The sequence below is a fragment of the Pongo abelii genome, chromosome 13, assembly GCF_028885655.2.
Source record: "Pongo abelii isolate AG06213 chromosome 13, NHGRI_mPonAbe1-v2.0_pri, whole genome shotgun sequence".
Classification (NCBI taxonomy): domain Eukaryota; kingdom Metazoa; phylum Chordata; class Mammalia; order Primates; family Hominidae; genus Pongo; species Pongo abelii.
Genome location: NC_071998.2, coordinates 81995655 through 82014773, shown reverse-complemented (window position 1 = coordinate 82014773; position 19119 = coordinate 81995655). Strand labels below are relative to the sequence as shown.

The 19119-nt window shown below is 43.8% G+C and overlaps 1 long non-coding RNA gene across 1 annotated transcript; it reads right to left on the bottom strand.

Annotated features, from left to right (window-relative positions):
• Window positions 1–1106: 1106 nt before the first annotated feature.
• Window positions 1107–1373, bottom strand: LOC129047738 (uncharacterized). The gene is made up of 2 exons (XR_008509503.1): window positions 1283–1373; window positions 1107–1204 (listed from the first exon to the last, which is right to left on the bottom strand). It is a non-coding gene; the product is annotated as an uncharacterized LOC129047738 (long non-coding RNA).
• Between the last annotated feature and the right edge of the window lie 17746 nt (window positions 1374–19119).

The window sequence follows — 19119 nt, the reverse complement described above, 5'->3', positions numbered from 1 at the left end:
AGTCTTACCATTCTCCTGCTAAAACCTTCTGATAGCCTGCCAAGGTGCTGGAAATGGACTCCAAGGCCGTCCGCATCTGCCGGCCTCTCCTCTGGCCTCCTCCCCAGTTCCCTGCCCTCCTACTTCCCGGGACAGGCCCTGCTAGCCTGAGGGACCTCGCTGAGCACTTCCCTGCTCCTTCACGTGGAAACCCCAAGACACCCTGGGGACTGTTCCACCCATAGGAGCCGGTGTGTCCTGAGGATACTCATTCCCTAACTTTCTGCATTTCAGTGGCTACTCTGATATTTCTCTTGTTTGTGTTTATTGTGTGTCAGTTGCACAAGTGGGCACCTCATATGCCTTTTTCACCTCTGTTCGCCAGACACTAAAGATGTTCCTGACATACCAAGGCCCTCCGTCAAGTCTCAGTGAAGAAACGAAGTGAACCGTGCATGCCTGAAAAGTAAAGATGCTCACACAGCTACGACAGGTGTTCGTGGGTGTGCTCCACAACCTTTCAGGGCTGGAAATTACACATTTCTTCTCTTTTTGACATCAAATAAGTTTGGCCCAGCAGCTCTTGGCTTTCCAGGACCACCACAGGCCCCTCTGGGGTTTTCGAGGAACACTGAGGCCTGGCAATTTGAAGAAGGGTCTCTGGTCCCCACTCCTCCAGGCTGCTGTTACTGGCGTGCCCTGCCCATGTGGGAGTAGCCCTGGGAAGTGGGTGCCCTTGGGCATGCTACTGATGTTCCCACCAAGCCCTCCGGGTGTGCCTCTGTCCCCCTGGGGAGCTGAGTTCAACTGAGAGCCCCTGATGCCACCTGCCTCTGCCCCTACCCCAGTTCTGGCAGCAGCTTCCCCCTTCCCTCGGGGCACCTGCTCCTCCTCCCTCCCTGACTTGGGTTTGAATCTTGATGAAACAGCTGGCTGACTAGGGACACGTGTGCCTTGCCTCCCTTTACCTCAGTTTCCTCCTCTGTAAGATAAGGACCCTAATGCCATGTGGCAGGTTGTGAGAGGATTAAATAAGGAAATGCACTTCAAGTGTTCAGCTTAGAGTCTGGGGCCTAAGATGTGGTCAGTTAATGTTAGTTAAAATGAAACCAAGGAAACCCCAGCTGTGCAGGACAGACACAATTAGGAGGGAGCAGACATGCCTGCTACGGGCAGGTCAGAGGTGGCTTGGGGTCAGCGAGTCGACTTCCTGGAGGAGGTGGTCCTGGAAGGAGAGATGGGATTTGAATAAGGCACAAGGGTGGACAGCTCCAGGACCAGGGGTCACCCTGGCATCCCTCACCTGGGAAGGTCAGCTGGGAGGTGGTGGAGGTGGAGTGCTTTCCAGCATGGAAGGTACTGGCTGGCCCGGCGGGGGTGTTCTGACTCTGCAGAGGGGGTGTGTCATCCCCAGCTCAGACTCTGTTGTGATGTCACCTGCAGCACCCAGCACTTCCCCACCTTTGCCCTCTAGGGTGGGTGAGCTGGGCTACACACAGGTTGCAGTGGCCCAGGGGGAGGGGATCATAGACCATAGACTGCCCTGGACTTGGGCTATTTCCAGTGTTGGGCTACCGGGAACAAAGCTGCTATGAAATTTTGTGTGCAAGTCTGTGTGTGTGTGTGTGTGAGAGAGAGACAGAGAGAGAGAGAGAGAGGACTTCCATTTCTCTTGGGTAAGCACTAGGAATGGACTTGCTCAATCAGACGTGACTAATGTTTACTTGTACCTTGTACAGGAAATTGCTGGGAAGTCTCTTGAGAGCAGTGACCATTTCCCATTCCCGATAACCGCGTGTGGGGGTCCTACACCAACCCACCACAACCTCACTGACGCCGAGCGCTGTCGCGCATTCACACTCCGGTCACTCTCGTGGGTGTGCCGTGGTACCTTCATGTGGTTTGAATCTGCATGTTCCTGTAGGTGAACCGTGCTGAGCCTTTCTTCATGTGCTTATTGGCCAAGGGTGTTCATTCCTTTGTGAAGAATGTGTTCAAATCTTTTGCTCATTAAAAAAAATTCGTCGTTGGTCTTTTTATTATTGAGTTGTATAACATATATATATATATATATACACACATACACACATATATACATATATATTTTTTATATATATATATAAATTTGTTGTTGCTTTTTGAGATGGAATCTCACTCTGTCACCCAGGCTGGAGTGCAATGGCACGATCTTGGCTCACTGCAACCTCCGCCTCCTGGGTTCAAGGTTTTCTTCTGCCTCAGTCTCCCCAGTAGCTGGGATTACAGGCACCCACCACCACGCCTGGCTAATTTTTGTATTTTTTAGTAGAGACAGGGTTTCACCATGTTGGTCATCCTGGTCACAAACTCCTGACCTCGTGATCCACCTGCCTCGGACTCTCAAAGTGCTGGGATTACAGGCGTGAGTCACCACACCCAGCCTTTATACATTTTGATGCCAATTCTTTGTCATAGTTGATCCTTATTCTTCATGGATTCCATATTTCTGAATTCATTTACTTGATAAAATGTACTTATAACCCCTAAGTCAATACTGTGGACGATTTTGTGGCCATTTGTGGGCACACGCAGAGCCCTGAGACATTGGAGTTGTCTGACGTGCGTGGCCCCAGCTGGGATGGACAGGGCAACTCCCCACCTTCTTGCTGCAGCTCCCACAGGGACAGTGAGTGTCCTTTTTACAGTCCATTTAGTGCCCCATTTTTTATGTTTCTGTGCATTTTGTTGGGGATCTCATAGTTTGTAACAGCCCCAGCATGGTGCTGAAGCGCTGTCTGGTGCTCCAAAGTGCAAGAAGGCTGTGCTGTGCCTTATGGAGAAAACTGGTGTGTTAGAGAAGCTTTGTTCAGGCGTGTTGGCTGCGAGTTCAATGTAAAGGAATCAACAGTGCTGATCAAATAAAGCATCTTTCAATAGAAACACACATCAAACAAAGTTATGCATTGATGGGTTGATGACAATGCTATCACTAGAGGCTCATAGGAACCTTACTTTGTCTAAGAACCGTGGTTCGGTGTTCACTAAATTGGTGCTGAGTCACTTCACAGACTGTGACTACCACCAGTAATGTGAATCAACCCTGGACAAGTTGCACGTTTTCTCCTGATAGGTGGCTTGCCTCTTCATTTTCTAAATGGTGTATTTTAATGAATAATAGTTTTATATTTTCATGAAAGTAACTTACCAATAGTTTCTCTTGTGGTTTTTGCTTTTTCCTGTGAAGCTGGCCCATGTTCTCTTCTAGAAGATTTATAGCTTCAGTTTTTATTTTGGATTTGTAATCCATTCCATACTTCTCTTTGTGTATGTGTAGGCAGGGGACGAAGTTTATTTTTTTCCTGTAGATATCTGTTCACATTGAAGCAAATCCAAGACAGTCTATCATTTCCTCTGAACTCAGTACAGTATGTATCGCTGTGTTAGTTCAGGATGCTATAAAATACTATAGGCTGAGTGGCTGATTGATAGACAACAGAAATGTATTTCTCACTGTTCTGGAGGCTGGGAAGTCCAAGATCAAGGTGCCAGCAGGTATGGTGTCTGGTGAGGGCTGTGTCTGGTTTACTATGATGCCTTCTTGCTGTGTCCTCATGTGATGGAGAGTAGAGAGCTAGTGAATTCTCTGGGGCCTCTTTTATAAGGGCACTAATCCCGTTCATGAGGGCTCCACCTTCATGACCCAATCACCTCCCAGAAGCTCTGCTCCTAATACGATCACATTTCAGGTTAGGGTTTCAACATATGGTTTGGGGAGAGGAGGCATATTCAGTCTTTTGCACTAATGTATAAAAGTGTAAGATTCTATTGAATGCAATGCCTATTAAAGGCCTGTGATCATAGCCTGGCTTCAGCAGAGGCTTGCTCTTGCCTTTGGTGTTAACAGCCAAACGTCCCTCACTACCCAGGCTTTTGGGGAAAGCTTTGGACTGGCTACATTCTCCAATTCACAGGCAGCTTCTCAGCAGGTTCTCTCCACCTAAGCTGTTATCTCTGGCCCCTCCCCTGTCCTTGCAGCAAATCCCATATGAAGTGGACAGCAGATAGTCAAAACATTATTTAATTCACAGCTTCAAGTACTCTGAGTTTAGAATGGAGGAAACCCTTCTTTGTTAGGTGTTAATACTCTTATGATACTCATGTTGTTTGAATCAGCCTCTAAACTCATTCATTTATTCAACAAACATGTATTTACCTCCTACTATGTCCCAGGTACTGCACTGGTTTGGGTGTTGTCCAAGACAGATGAGACACCTGCTATCCTAGAGCTTCCATTCTTGTTAGGAAAAGACACTATAAGCAATGAATGATACCCTTCACTATTTAAACTACAACAATGCTCTCATCATTAAAGTGCTTTAAACGATGAGTATAGGAGCCATTAGACTGCTCTACAAGGGGATTTGACCTCATCTGGGAAGGCAGGGAAATCTCTGACCAGTGAATTCTGAATTCCACCAGAGGAGGAGAATCAGCTAGATGAGGTAGGTGTGTGGGGACAGAGGGCAGAGGTGGGGCTCCTGGTGCAGGGAGCAGCATGTGTAAAGACCCCAAGGTGGAAGGGACTCTGGGATGATAGGACTGGAGCAATGGGAGGGTGGTGTGTGGGGGAACATTGTGCAAGGTGAGGCTGGGGGTGTTGCTAGGCCTCGAGGGCCAGTTCAAGGTCTTGCTTTATGTTTCAATTCAGCATTGTCCAGCAGAACCTGCTGCACAGAGAGAAAACCTCTGTATCTGTAGTGACCAGTGTGGTAGCCCCACATAACTACAGAGCCCTGGAAATGTGGTTAGTGTGACCAAGAAACTGAATTTTAAATTTTAATTAAGTAAAATTTCAATAGCACATGCAACTTGTGGCTGCCAAGTTGGGCTTCACAGCTGTAGCACAACGGCAGGTCACCAAGAATGTAGACCAGGAAGATGACACCATCGGATCTGCATTTGTTACTGTTATTTGTCACTCACTGTGGCTCCATGCGGACAGTGTAAGGACCTGTGTAGATGTTGCCACAGTGGTGCTGGGGGTAAATAATGGCTGCATGATCTCGGAAAGATTCAAGAGATCTTCAGAAGTCAGAATAGTGGTGGCCTCTGACAGTGGGCAGGGAAGGGAGCTGGCAGGACTCCTCAGGCTGCTGACATGAGAAGGACAAAGTTGGTGGGGTTCCCTGTCCCTTTCAGAGTGGGTGCCCAGTACTCAGGAGGAACAGGCTGTCTAGATGTGCAGCTGCAGGGCTCCAAGGAAAGGCATGGGCTGCCAGAATTTCTAAGAAAGGAGGAATTTCACTTGTGATGCATCAGTATGGAAATGCAACATGAAAATGAAAAAAAATGCCTGGGCAGGGCGTGGTAGCTCACATCTGTAATTCCAGCACTTTGGGAGGCTGAGGCAGGAGGATCGCTTGAGTTCAGGAGTGCAAGACCAGCCTGGGCAACATGGCAAAAACCCATCTCTACAAAAAATACAAAAATTAGCTGGTCACAGTGGTGTGCACTTGTGGTCCTAGCTACTCAGGAGGCTGAGGTGGGAGGATCACTTGAGTCCCAGAGGCGAAGGTCGCAGTGAGCTGAGATTGCACCACTGCACTCCAGCCTGGGTGACAGAGCAAGACCCTGTCTCAAAAAAATAAATAAATAAAATAAAAAAGAAAAATACTCAGTAAAACCCAAACTTTCTATTTTTTTTTTTGGATTCCTGTTCAAAATTGGCAATGTGCGCAGATAGTTGCAATCAGATGTACGAGTCCTATTAGATGCTCTTAAAAACGACAAAACTAACACTCTTGTCTTGTTCCAGCACACATTTCCAGGAATAGTCTATGTAAATGTTACATTAGCGTGATGTTTCTGAAACTCACCCATGTTGTGTGTGCCGGTGATCTGTTTATTTTCACTGCCGGGTGGTCTTTTGTTTATGGATGTGCCACAGTTTGTTTATCCATTTACAGGTAGCTGGACATTTGGGTCATTTTCATGTTTTTGATGGTTGTAATTAAATGCTTTTAAAAGTGGGCAGTATAATTTTAGAAAAATAAAGATGTTTATTATTTTATGAAAAATGCATATTATGCTTGTTGTAGTATACATGGAAAATAGAGAAAAGCATAAAAAGCAAAAAACTTTATAGCCCCATAACAGTTTTAACCTACTATGATATTTTGCTGGAGTTCTTCCCAAACCGTTCAGTTCATGTGTATGTAAGTATGAATGTATACAAAATTGTCAAGGCTGGGCGTGGTGGCTCACACCTGTAATCCCAGCACTTTGGGAGGGTGAGGCAGGTGGATCACGAGGTCAAGAGATGGAGACCATCATGGCCAACATGGTGAAACCCCGTCTCTACTAAAAATACAAAAATTAGCTGGGCATGGTGGCGGGCACCTGTAATCCCAGCTACTCAGGAGACTGAGGCAGGAGAATTGCTTGAACCTGGGAGGTGGAGGTTGCAGTGAGCCGAGATCGTGCCACTGCACTCGTCTGGGTGACAGAGCGAGACTCCATCTCAAAACAAGAAAGAAAAATTGTCAAAATGTAGATCATATTGCAAATGCAATTTTGATTTCTACCTTTTGTTAAAAACACAAAAAACTTGGGCACTTCCCATGGCACAAAACCAGACGTTTCGTGCAGATCGGACGGTGTCAAATGCAGATCCAATGGTGTCATCTTCCTGCTCTGCATGCTTGATGGCTTGCCATTGCCCTAGAGCTACGTGGTCTAATTTGACAGCCACAGATTGTACGTGCTATTGAAATTTTATTCAATTAAAATTTAGAATTCAGTTCTCCAGTGACACTCGCCACATTTCCAGGGCTCAGTAATTGCATGGGGCTACCATCCTCGTAGCCAGTATTTTCCCAGCTCTTAGGTGTGTGTGGACGTGTTTTTAGCAGTCACTTTCCTCATCACTGCTTCTCAGTGGTGTTGCTTTTGGTTGCCCGAGGGACTCCTCAGCGCCTGCAACCCTCATGGTCCCCAAAGCTTTGTCCTGGGACATCTGGTTTTGTGCTATGGGAAGTGCCCAAGTTATTATAGAATCCAACTCCATCATTCAACTAGCATTTATAGAGGCTGCTTGCTCTTATCAGGGATGGGGCTTGACCCAGGAAGCTTGACCCAGGAAGCTCAGGGCCCATCTCCAACAGCCCAGCCTGGAACTCCCGGGTCCAGAGTTGTGCCTTCCTCCCATCCCAGGCTCCTGGGGCTGCCCACCATGCCGTGGTCATAGGACGATGGCTCCATCAACCCTCCTTGGAAGGGCTTCCTTGCCCTTGGTTCCCTGGCCCCCTCCCTTCCTGATGAAATTTGGGCTCTCCAAGGCCTATAAGTTGGCCAGCCTCAGATGCTGACATGCTATAGTAGCTTTTGTTCCTTCCAGCACTGTGCAACCCTGGGGAGTTAATGAGCAATTTGCAAAGGGCCCCAGGAGCTGGAGAAAGGCTTTAAAAAAGACTGGGTATGACTTGGGTGTCATAGTTACAGAATTCTTTAAGGCCACAGTTATCAGTTTAAGAAATTGTCTTTTCCACTTCACTACATTCTGTTTGGTTCCCTAGAGAGGAGGTCAAGCTAAAGATTAACCACGTTGTGGTCTGTCTACAATATTTAGATTCCAGATTAACTTACTCCTATTTTTCTTGGCCTCTTCTGTGACAATTTCTTTCCTCTGTAGTTACTTGCTTAGGGGTTGCTACAATAATCAAAAATTTTAAAAAGCATTAAAATATTAGTTATGAGGCTAAGCAGAACAATTAGGGAATCCGTCACCTCGCCAGTGAAACCTACCATTAATAAATGACTGTTTTACATTATTCCTGGGTCGGCTTGCCTTTCTTTTAATATATGTAATTAGCTTTTTATTTCTCCCAAAGTAAATAGTTTAATTATTAGAAGTATTATATATGTGTGGTCTAACTTGTCTTTTTCTGACATTGTCAGTCCGGATTCAATGTATGTTGGTCACATTGCATCTCAATGACAGAAAGAGATGTTAGGGACAAGCATTGAAGATGACAAGATGTAGCAGTCAGAGTATTAGTGTGATAGGAATGTTAGCATCCCAAAGGCAAGACCACCACCCACACCCCAGACCCTCAGCACACCTACGCACACGCACGCGCACACACACACCCCACACAAGCTTGAATGGGCCATTCTTATGACATTGTCCCATGGCCTGAGAGCTGGGAAGAGAATAGCTTTTCCACCATGAACAAAATGACTTCACATCAGGCCACTGCCCGTGCCCCTGGGGCTGAAGAACCTGCATGAGGTCAGGGACCTGGGTTCACTGCTTTGTGTTGTCAATTGAGAAAAATGACGAGAGAAGTCTCAATCATTTTAGGTGGTTTATTTGCCAAAGTTAAGGACATGCCAGGGAGACAGGTCTATACCTTGCTCTGAAGATGATTTTGAGGGCTCCAAATTTAAAGGGGAAAGGGCGGGGTATTGAGAAGCACACAGTTTTCATGTAAGAAGCTGGTAGGGAAAAATAGTCATTCATGACTTTGTCTGGCTCAGTGAATCTGCATTTTTTACGTAAGATGACATTGACAAATGGGTCAGGGGAAAAATGCAGGGAATCTGCATTTTACATAAGATAACTTAGACAAAATGGGGCAGCGAAACAATCCCATATGCATTTGTGTCTGGTAGGCGGGGGGTGACTGTGTCTGTAATGATAAGCTATGAATTTACGTTGCCATGGTGAAATGTTAACAGAAACACCTTAAGAGATCTTGCAGCTCACTAATAATTTCCTTGTGGGCAAAATACGGGGGAGGCGTGTAGCTTTTCACCTTGTAGCCATCATATTTAGGAGCCAAAAGGGGGAGGGAGGTCTGCGTGATCCAGGTCCCAGCTTGACTTCTCCCTTTGGCTTAATGAGTTTGGGGTCTCAAGATTTAATTTCCTTTCACAATATTTAGCACTGGAAACGTGCGGGGGACATGGAGGGGCTCAATAAATACGATTAGATTGAAAATTGCCAATATCTGATCTTTTTTGTCCCCCGCACAGTGGTTCATGTGGTTCACCCTAATTTTTGTTGAATGGGGAATAAGGGAATGATCTCTCTGATCTTGGTCAGCACAGGCCCTGCATGTGCGTCTCTTTTGGCATTTTTGCATCTCTAATGTGGAAAACCGCACCAGGACTGCAGAGGACACCCGGGGAAACGACAAGAATGGAGAAGAAGCCACTGGCAAAGTAGCCTCGGTCTGTCTCAGGTGGCTAGGGCTGTGCTGGGTCCCCACAGGACTCTTGTCCTAAGCAGGCACCAGTATGCGGCTCCACACTACACTGACTGGGTGATTGATCACGGGGAACCGTGGCCTCTGAGAAGTGGGGTGTCTCGGAGGCTGAGGGAAGAGAAAGTGGTAAATACTGACAGCCAGCCATTCAGAAGACGGCAAAGGAGAGTGCTTCTTACCTGCCATTTTTGATGCTGTGGCCAGAGGGCGCTCTAGGTGATGGCAGGGACAAGCCTCCAGCTAGCCTCTGGTGGCTGGCTGACAGCTGGCTCTGTTGGTCTGAGGCCCTGGTTACTTCCCGGTCATCTACGATGGTGATGTCACGAAGCTTTTGGTGGTAATTTTCTGCTTCATGATGTCAGCCCATCGCAGCCGGCCTGGAGCCTGCAGAGCCAGCTTTGTTTGGAGGCTGGGACAGAGCCACGCACAGGAGGATGAAGCATAGGAGAAGGGGATAAAAATGTTGGTTAAAAACAAAAAGCAAAACAAACACTTTTTTGGTTGAGGCCAGAGACTGGCATATTGGTGCTCCCTTCCACCACCAGCCCCTATTTAGGGTGCAGTCCCCCGAAGCTGGAGAATGGGTGCGCCAGGGTCCTGGGCGGGACTTCTTTCTCCCGCCGCCGTCTCCCTCACCCTGAGCCCAGGTGCTTCCCCCTCCTCTCACAGGAGCTCCTGACCCGCCTTTGGAGGCCCCAGACTTCCCATGGCAGGAAAGAGTTTTTTCTTTAAGGCCGGCGCGGTGGCTCACGCCTGTAATCCCAGCATTTTGGGGGGCCAAGGTGGGTGGATCACCTGAGGTCAGGAGTTGGAGACCAGCCTGGCCAACGCGGTGAAACCCCATCTCTACTAAAAATACAAAAATTAGCCAGGGGTGGCGGCAGGTGCCTGTAATCCCAGCTACTTGGGAGGCTGAGGCAGGAGGATCACTTGAACCTGGGAGGTGGAGGTTGCAGTGAGCTGAGATTGCGCCACTGCACTCCAGCCTGGGCAACAAGAGCGAAACTCTGTCTCAAAAACAAAAAACAAAAAACAAAAAACAACTCTCAAGACTTGTTTTCTTTCATATTCCCTATAAGAATTGTGAAAAATTATGTACTTCATTGTATATTATAAAGTTAATAACTACAAATGTCCTCATAAGCTTATATAGTTATGAAGAATGTATGGAGTAAAGTTGACCCTCATCATCTTCCCTTTAAAAAGCCATACATTAATTTTATTTATTTATTTATTTATTTATTTTTTTTAAGAGACCAGCTCTCACTCTGTTGCTCAGGTTGGAGTGTAGTGGTGCAATCACAGTGCACTGTAACTTCAACCTCCTGGGCTCAAGTTAGCCTCCTGCTTTGGCCTCCCAAGTAGCTGGGACTACAGGTGCACACCACCAGGGCCTGGCTAGTTAAACCTTTTTTTTGTGTTGATGGGGTCTCACTATGTTGCCCAGGCTGATGTCCAACTCCTGGTCTCAAGCAATCCTCCTGCTTTGGCCTCTCAGAGTGTTGGGATTACAGGTATGAGCCACTGGACCTGACCAAAATAAATCCATAAAATTAATCATCAGAAATTTTACATCATTAAGTCATTTTACATATTTAAAATTTTTACATGTGTACAAATTTTACATATTTACATCATTAATTTCCTTCTTGAACTCATATTTCTATCCTGATTTTCTCACAAAATTGTGTCCTAAATGACATATTTTTTATGCTTGGAAACTATAGTGGGTTGAACTGTGTCCTACCAAAAGACATGTTCAAGTCCTAACCCCTGGTACCAGTGAATGTAACCTTATTTATAAATAGAGTCTTTGCAGACGTAATTAAGGTAAGGATCTCAAGATGAGATCATACTGGATTAGGGGGAGCCCTTAATTCAATAACTAGTGTCCTTACAAGAGAAAGGAGAGGGAGAGTTGAGAAACAGAGGCATACACTGAGGGAGGACAGACACATCAAGACAGAGGCAGGGAGTGGAGTGATGTGGCCACAAACCAAGGGATGCCTCAGCCACTGGAGGCTGGAAGAGCCAAGGGAAGGTTCTCCCCTGGAGCTTTCGGAGGAGTGAAATCAGGTGGCCCTGCTGCCATCTTGATTTCAGACTTCTGGCTTCCAGAACTTCGAGTAGATAAATTTCTGTTGTTTTAAGCCACAAATTTTGTTGTCATTTGGTATGGCAGCCCTAAGAAACTAATACAGGAACATATGCAATAGTTCAATAGAAATTGAAATAAAATTCCTCATAATTGTAGGTTCCAAAATTAAAAATATAGATATTTTTTTCCTGGATTCAGTTGGTAGTACAATTATTAGAGCAAAACAATAAAAATGTATTACATATTTTGAGAAATAATTTTAAACACAAGTAGTAAAGATTTTAAAAAATTGATTTCTTTTGACATGGATGGGGATTTATTTATTTATTTATTTATTTATTTATTGAGATGGAGTCTCACTCTGCAGCCAGGCTGGAGTACAGTGGCATGATCTCAGCTCACTGCAACCTCTGCTTCCCGGGTTCAAGCAATTCTCCTGCCCCAGGCTCCTGAGTAGCTGGGACTACAGGTGCGTGCCACCACGCCCAGCTAATTTTGGTATTTTTAGTAGAGATGGGGTTTCACCATGTTGGCCAGATGGTCTCGATTTCTTGACCTTGTGATCTGCCCGCCTCGGCCTCCCAAAGTGCTGGGGTTACAGGTGTGAGCCACCACGCCTGGCCAGGGCTTTTTTTTAGTTCAATTAGTTCAGATATCTGTAATAGAAGAGCACTTATTGCTGAAGTATGATAGATTTTACCATTGTTTGTAACCTTATTTTGGATCTCTATCTCCATCTCTAGCTGTCTCTATCTCTGTCTCTGTCTCTTTCTCTATACCCACTAAGACACTTTGTTCATATATATAAGTATGTATGGATAAGCATAGATTTGTAAAATATACATAATTCACTACATTTTTGTACTATTTCTGTGACATGTCAAATAAACACATAGTGATCTATTGTCAAAAATAATTTTAATGCATTACCAACTTATAACTCTATAGGTCTGCCTTCAAGTTTTTTGGAACAAAGAACTTAAAAGCAGCTGAGTGGAAAAAGAATTTGATACCTGACCTGAATAGTCATTACTTTCTTCATAGCATTTTGTTCCTTTTTCATGTTTCAATTCCTTCTTTGATCTCTTTCCCCAAACTTACCTTATATTCTGGATCCAGTAGTTCCAAGTTTGGGGGAGATGGCCTCTGCTGTTTGTCATTTCTGCGGTCTCTTGCCTGTGGAGCTCATGGATCACCTGTTTTGTAATTTTGGATTGTGGACTCATATTTAGTGGGACTTTATTCTGGGAACTCTCTGGGGCCTGGATTGAGGTGCTTCCTTTCAGAGACATTATGAGTTTGCTTCTGTCATGTTTCTTGGGAGCCACCAAACCAGGGACATTCATTTCTTGGCTTGAGGTTTCCTGGAAGATGTGGGTAGTACACATTCAAAGGCCAAACCCATATTAAAATCTGAGACGATAAACTTTCCAGAGGGAATATTTCCATCTGAGAGCTGAGAACAAGAAAGAAATGTTTTCTTGCTGTCTCCCTTTACCAGTGGGTGGATTTTTTTTCTAGTATCTTCTGCCACTGGGTGTGTAGCCCTTCTAGGGTCCTGGGCTTTCTATGACGACTCCAGTCACAATTTTCCAACATCTATGGACCAAGCCCTTGCTCTGTCCCCACAGGGCCACTAAAACCCTGCCCTCCCTGGAACAGTGAGCTCAGCATCCCTTTACCTTTCCTTGGGCAAGAGAAGTGCCCTGTTCCCAGTTCAGGGTCAGAGCACACAGACCACCCTAACTAAAGGAGTGAGCATGGAACCACAGCTGGCCAGTCTGGTTCTTTCTTAGAAATTTGCATCTTGAACTGAGACACACAAAAATGGAGAGGGGTGGGAAGTGAGCCCTCCTGTGGAAAGTTCCCAAGAGCTAACTGATGGGGCCCTTCTGCTGAGGACCCCAAACTTCTCAAGACCTGTGATATGGTTTGGTTCTATCCACACCCAAATCTCATCTTGAATTGTAGCTCCCATAATCCCCACGTGTCATGGGAAGGATCTGCTGGGAGGTAATTTAATCATAGGGATGGTTACCCTCATGCTGTTCTCATGATAGTGAGTGATGAGAGCTGATGTGGTTTTATAAGGGGCTTTGCCCCGTTTTGCTCAGCAATTCTCCTTGCTGCTGCTATGTGAAGAAGGACATGTTTGCTTCCCCTTCCACCATGATTGTAAGTTCTCTGAGGCCTCTCCAGCCATGCTGAACTGTGAGTAATTAAACCTCTTTCCTTTACAAATTATCCAGTCTCAGGTGTGTCTTTACTAGCAGTGTGAGGACAGACTAATATAGCCTGGCTGCCAAGCTTTTCCATTACGACAATCTACTGAATAGCCTTCCAATATTTTTTGTCTTAAGTTCACCAGATTCAGTTTCCCTAGCTTGTAACTAAAGAGCCATACTGACAGGCATTTCCTGCTTGATAGCATTTTCTCCCAGATGATGTATGAAGGAAGAAATGACTCTTGAGATGGGTTTTGGTCAGGCCTGACTTCGAGAGGGGCCGGCAGAACATGGGACTGAAAAAGTATGGATTTCATGACATTTGACAATGCAAAAGGATGCATAGATTGATATATAAACTCAAAAGTAAAAATACATTCTCTTTTATTTTCTAAATAAACTGAACTCTATATAAAAACTGTGTCAAGTGATGAAATCAGTAGTGCAAATCATTTAGCAAAACATTCTAAGAATGTTTTAATTATCTGATGTAGTTTTGAAATGATTGGCACAATCCTTGGTTTGCTTCCAGAAGTCACTAAATGGGGCCCATGTCTGAACCTTGATTGAATGTACGAAGCTGCACTGAGCCTTCTCATGACCATCGCGTTATGTAGATGAGGGCTTGCTCCTGGATGGTCTTCTGCTCTCCACAGCATTGCTCATGAGAGGGAACCTTGCTCAGATTCTGCTGAACCAGCTGCAGTGAATTCAACAGAGCTTAGCTCCTCTAACACTGTTCAGAGAAGACCATATTAAGTACGTGAAAATTGCTTATTGGTATGAAAGATTTATTCAGTTGGCATTATTTTATTAACTCACATTTAACCCACAATCTGTCATTCAGCCAAATTTTATGTATCAGTAACTTGAGAGAACTTTTGGTTCAATGGATTCTTGCTGGGCATGATGGTGTGAACCTGTAATCCCAACAACTCTGGAGGTTGAGGCAGGAGGATCGCCTGAGCTCAGGAGTTCAAGTCCAGCCTCGGCAACCCTATCTCCTAAAAAAAAAATTCAATGTATTCTCCACTCTTATCATCATACAACACATGAATTTTTGTAAAATGTATTCAGACAACCTAATAGATTTTCTCTCGGAATTGATATTTCCATTTGTTTTGTTTCAACTGGAATATCAGAGTCCTTCAGTACTGTGGCAGAGTCTGCTCTGTTTTCATGAATATTTTCATTTTGTTTTATATGTTCAGTCACTTTTTACCATTCCTCATTTTAATCTATTATTAACTTTAACAATGGAAACTTTCTTCAAATAAAGCCAAATCTCTAGAAAAGTTTTCATTTTCCAATGTTTAATGATTTCCACTTGACAGTTTCTACTAAGGTGAAACTGAAAAGCCCAGGGAAGTTCCCAAGCTGTCTGCAGCCATACCCTGGAGCCTAAATGTTTTCCATTTTTCATTGTTTTAATTTCCCTCCTACACATATTACTTAATCCTCTCTGAGGATGATTTGATATTTGGTTGAAAACATAAAGTTTATCGAGACAAGACATAATGTAAGTGAGATGATTTATCATTTTTATTGCAGTTTTCAGAGATAAAAAAAATCCAGTGTTGTGGCTGGTAACAAATTAAGCCAACCTAGTTTTTTTTACCTTCTGGCTGGAAAACCATGTTTTCTCTGTAATATTACACTGCACCACCTAGACAAGACCAAATAACTTCTATATGTAAATATTTCTCATTGAAACCATGTTTTATGTACACTGATAGTAAAATATGATATCTTTCAGATATAGCATCATGAAACCGTTAAGTTATCTTAAAAATCTTGGATTTTGGCTGGTCGCGGTGGCTCACGCCTGTAATCCCAGCACTTTGGGAGGCCGAGGAAGGTGGATCACGAGGTCAGGAGATTGAGACCATCCTGGCTAACATGGTGAAACCCCGTCTCTACTAAAAATACAAAAAAATAGCCGGGCGTGGTGGCGGGCGCCTGTAGTCCCAGCTACTCGGGAGGCTGAGGCAGGAGAATGGCGTGAACCCGGGAGGCGGAGCTTGTGGTGAGCCGAGATTGCGCCATTGCACTCCAGCCTGAGCGACAGAGCAAGATTCTGTCTCAAAAATAAAAAAAAAATCTTGGATTTTACATTTTAAGTAAATGATTAAAATTTTTATGCCAAAGAGTTGAAGCTTCATTGGTTATTATTCAACTCTTACTGTCTTGATTTATATATTTTCACCAAAATTGTTTTCTTATTTCAGTGAGATATATATTTTGTAAGAAATTGATTCCATAAACTTCGAATGTAGTGATATGCTCACATCAATATTATTATTAACATTCTATTAAATGTATTATGGCAGAAAATGCCAAATTATTTTTAACTATACAGTAAAATTCTTAAGTTGTGGTGGTATCTTCTAAATGTTAGTTTGACTTACTATTTGATAAGCACTTTTCCAAATGCTTTATTGTATGTAGCTGATTCATAATGTTGTTACACAGTTTCATGCTGATGAAACTTTATTTGAACCATAAACTTTACAACTGTCCATTCTGATAAAACAAGTATTTACCACTTTCAATCTTTGGTGATAACACTTGTGAGTAAAATCTACAGCCAACATTAGGTTACCAACAACAAATGTAAGCCATTTGCTTTTCTTGAAATTAGAGGTTGTATCTTTTCATTTTAGGAAAAATAAAATATTTCATTGCAAAGTATTACAAATTATTCAAAGTATGAAAATGAAGGGCTGGGTTGGGCATGGTGGCTCAGCCTGTAACCCCAGTACTTTGGGAGGCTGACTCTCCAGCTTTTCAGTACCAAATTCTAAAACCAGACAGCCAAGAATTGGACATTTGAAGAAAGAATGTTAACAGAAGGAGCAGTGAGAAAACTCAAAAGAAAGGGAGAAAAGAAAAAGAATGTAAAAATAAAAATAAATTTTTCTGAAAATTATAACATGTATTCCCAAATATAGATATTGTCCCTAATAAATAAAAATGAGGAAAAACAAAAGGTAACATTCTTAATATGAAAATAGGTCTTGGAAACTAAAAAAAGAAAAAGAACATGGAATGAAAATTGTATTGGAAATGATGGAAGAATAGTAAATACTTCCCAGAAGATAGACTTACAAAGAAAACGAGACCTGGGCGCCGTGGCTCATGCCTGTAATCTCAACACTTTGGGAGATCAAGGTGGGAGGATTGCTTGAGCCCAGGAGTTCGAGACCAGCCTTGGCAACATAGTGAGACCTTGTCTCTACATTTGGGGGGGAAAAAAGAATGAAAAAAATTAGCCAGGCATGGTGGAGATGGAGACTGCAGTGAGCTGAGATCATGCCACTGTACTCCAGCCTGGGTGACGGAGCATGACCTTGTCTTAAAGAAAAAAGAAGAGAAAGGAAATGGAAAGGAAATAGGAAAGAAAGTGAAGATCATTAGAGGATTAACCCAGAAGTTTCATGATGTGAACAAATTCTACTAATGGAGATCAAAGGAAACAGAGAAGAGGAAATTATCAAAGAAATGCATTTAAAAATTCCTAGAACAGGCCTTGCACAGTAGCTCACACCTGTAATCCCAGCACTTTGGGAGGCCAACATAGGCGGATCATGAGGTCAAGAGAAGGAGATCAGACTGGCCAACATGGTGAAACACCGTCTCTACTAAAAATACAAAAACTGGCTGGGCGTGGTGGCGTGCACCTGTAGTCCCAGCTACTCGGGAGGCTGAGGCAGGAGAGTCACTGGAACATGGGAGGTGGAGCTTGCAGTGAGCCTAGATTGTGCCACTGCACTCCAGCCTGGTGACAGAGCGAGACTCTGTCTCAAAAAACAAAAAACAGAAAAACTCCTAGAACAGAAGGACTTGAGTTTCCAGTTTGAAAAAACTCACTGAATCCCCTGCAAAATGAAAGGAAGAAGACCTTCAGTAAAACACAAATCCTGAAACGTCAAAACACTCAGATCAAGCCTCACAGTGAGAAAAATGGGACCCAGGCTAAGGACTAATTGTCTTCCCAACAGCAACATGGGAAGCTAGAATGCAGTGAGAATATGACTTCCCAATTCCAGGGAAGCAGCATTCCACATAGACCCTAGACCCTGAAGGGCCAGTGCTCCAGGGGGATGGAAAAATGACATTTTCAGTCATGCGAGTTCCCGAGGAGCGCACTTTGTAGATACCTTTTCTGAGGAAGCTGCTATTGGATGCCCTCCAGCAAAATAAAAAAATAAATTAAGGAAGCAAAGGACCCAAGATCAGGGTCAAAGGCACGCTCCCAACCACCTGGCACCTTGAGGTTACAGGGGGCAGCAACCTGAAAAACAAGATTCCTATGAAGGTCTCTTTCCTAGGAACAGATGCCACTGTTGGAATACATGATGTTTTTTGAATGTATTGAGAAGAGATTTACATTTCTGATGAAGAATTTTTGGAATGAATTTTCAACAGGTAAAGAAAAATGGATAACCTGTAGTACCCTACAATAGAACAGATATCTATTTCTGGAATGAAATAAATTGCTAATTTCAAGAAAAATGAGTGGCTCATTTTTGTTGTTAATGACATAAATGTTGGATGCAAATATTACTTGAAAGTCATTTTCTTAATCCATTTTCTGTTGCTTATAACAGAATACCTGAAACTGGGCAATATAGAAAGAAAAAGAACTGATTGCTTATATTTATGGAGGCTGAGAAGGATGAAGCTCAAGCAGCCATGTATGGTGAGAGCCTTCTTGCTGGTGGGGACTCTGCAGTGTCCTGAGGTGGCACAGGACATCACATGGTGAGGGGGCTGAGCATGCTAGCTTAGGTCTGTCTTCTTCCTATAAAACTATCAGACCCACTCCTATCATAACCCATTAATCCATTAACCTATTAATCCATTAATCCATGAATAGATGAATCCTGCCCTCATGACCCAATCACCTTTTAAAGCCCCCAGCTCTCTGTAATGCCACATTAGGGATTAAATTTCTTTCTTACTCTTTTTTTGGAGATGGAGTCTCCCTCTGTTGCCCAGGCTGGAGTGCAGTGGTGCGATCTTGGCTCATTGCAACCTCCAACTCCCGGGTTCAAGCGATGCTTGTGCCTCAGCCTGCCGAGTAGCTGGGACTACAGGCATGCACCACCATGCTCGGCTAATGTTTGTATTTTTAGTAGAGACAGAGTTTCGCCATGTTGGCCAGGATGGTCTCAAACTCCTGACCTCAGGTGATCCACCTGCCTTGGCCTCCCAAAGTGTTGGGATTACAGGCATGAGCCACCTCACCCAGCCAGGATTCAATTTCAACATGAGTTTTGGAGGAGACAAATATTCAAACCATGTCGGTCATTAAAAGTTGAAAGCATTGAATACATATTTCATCCTGATAATGTTCACAGTTCAAATAAAAAAAAGTGTAATCATCAATGAGAAAACATAAAACAACATTATGAGCCAGATATAATAAAGCATTTGACATATACTCTTGGGGGAAAACTTACAGAAAATTATTGGTAGTACAAATTTAAAAAATGGAAAATAGCATTGGAAACTGCAACATATTTTGGGGAAAATTTCTGAATTAAGACAGTACAATTTTAGTTAT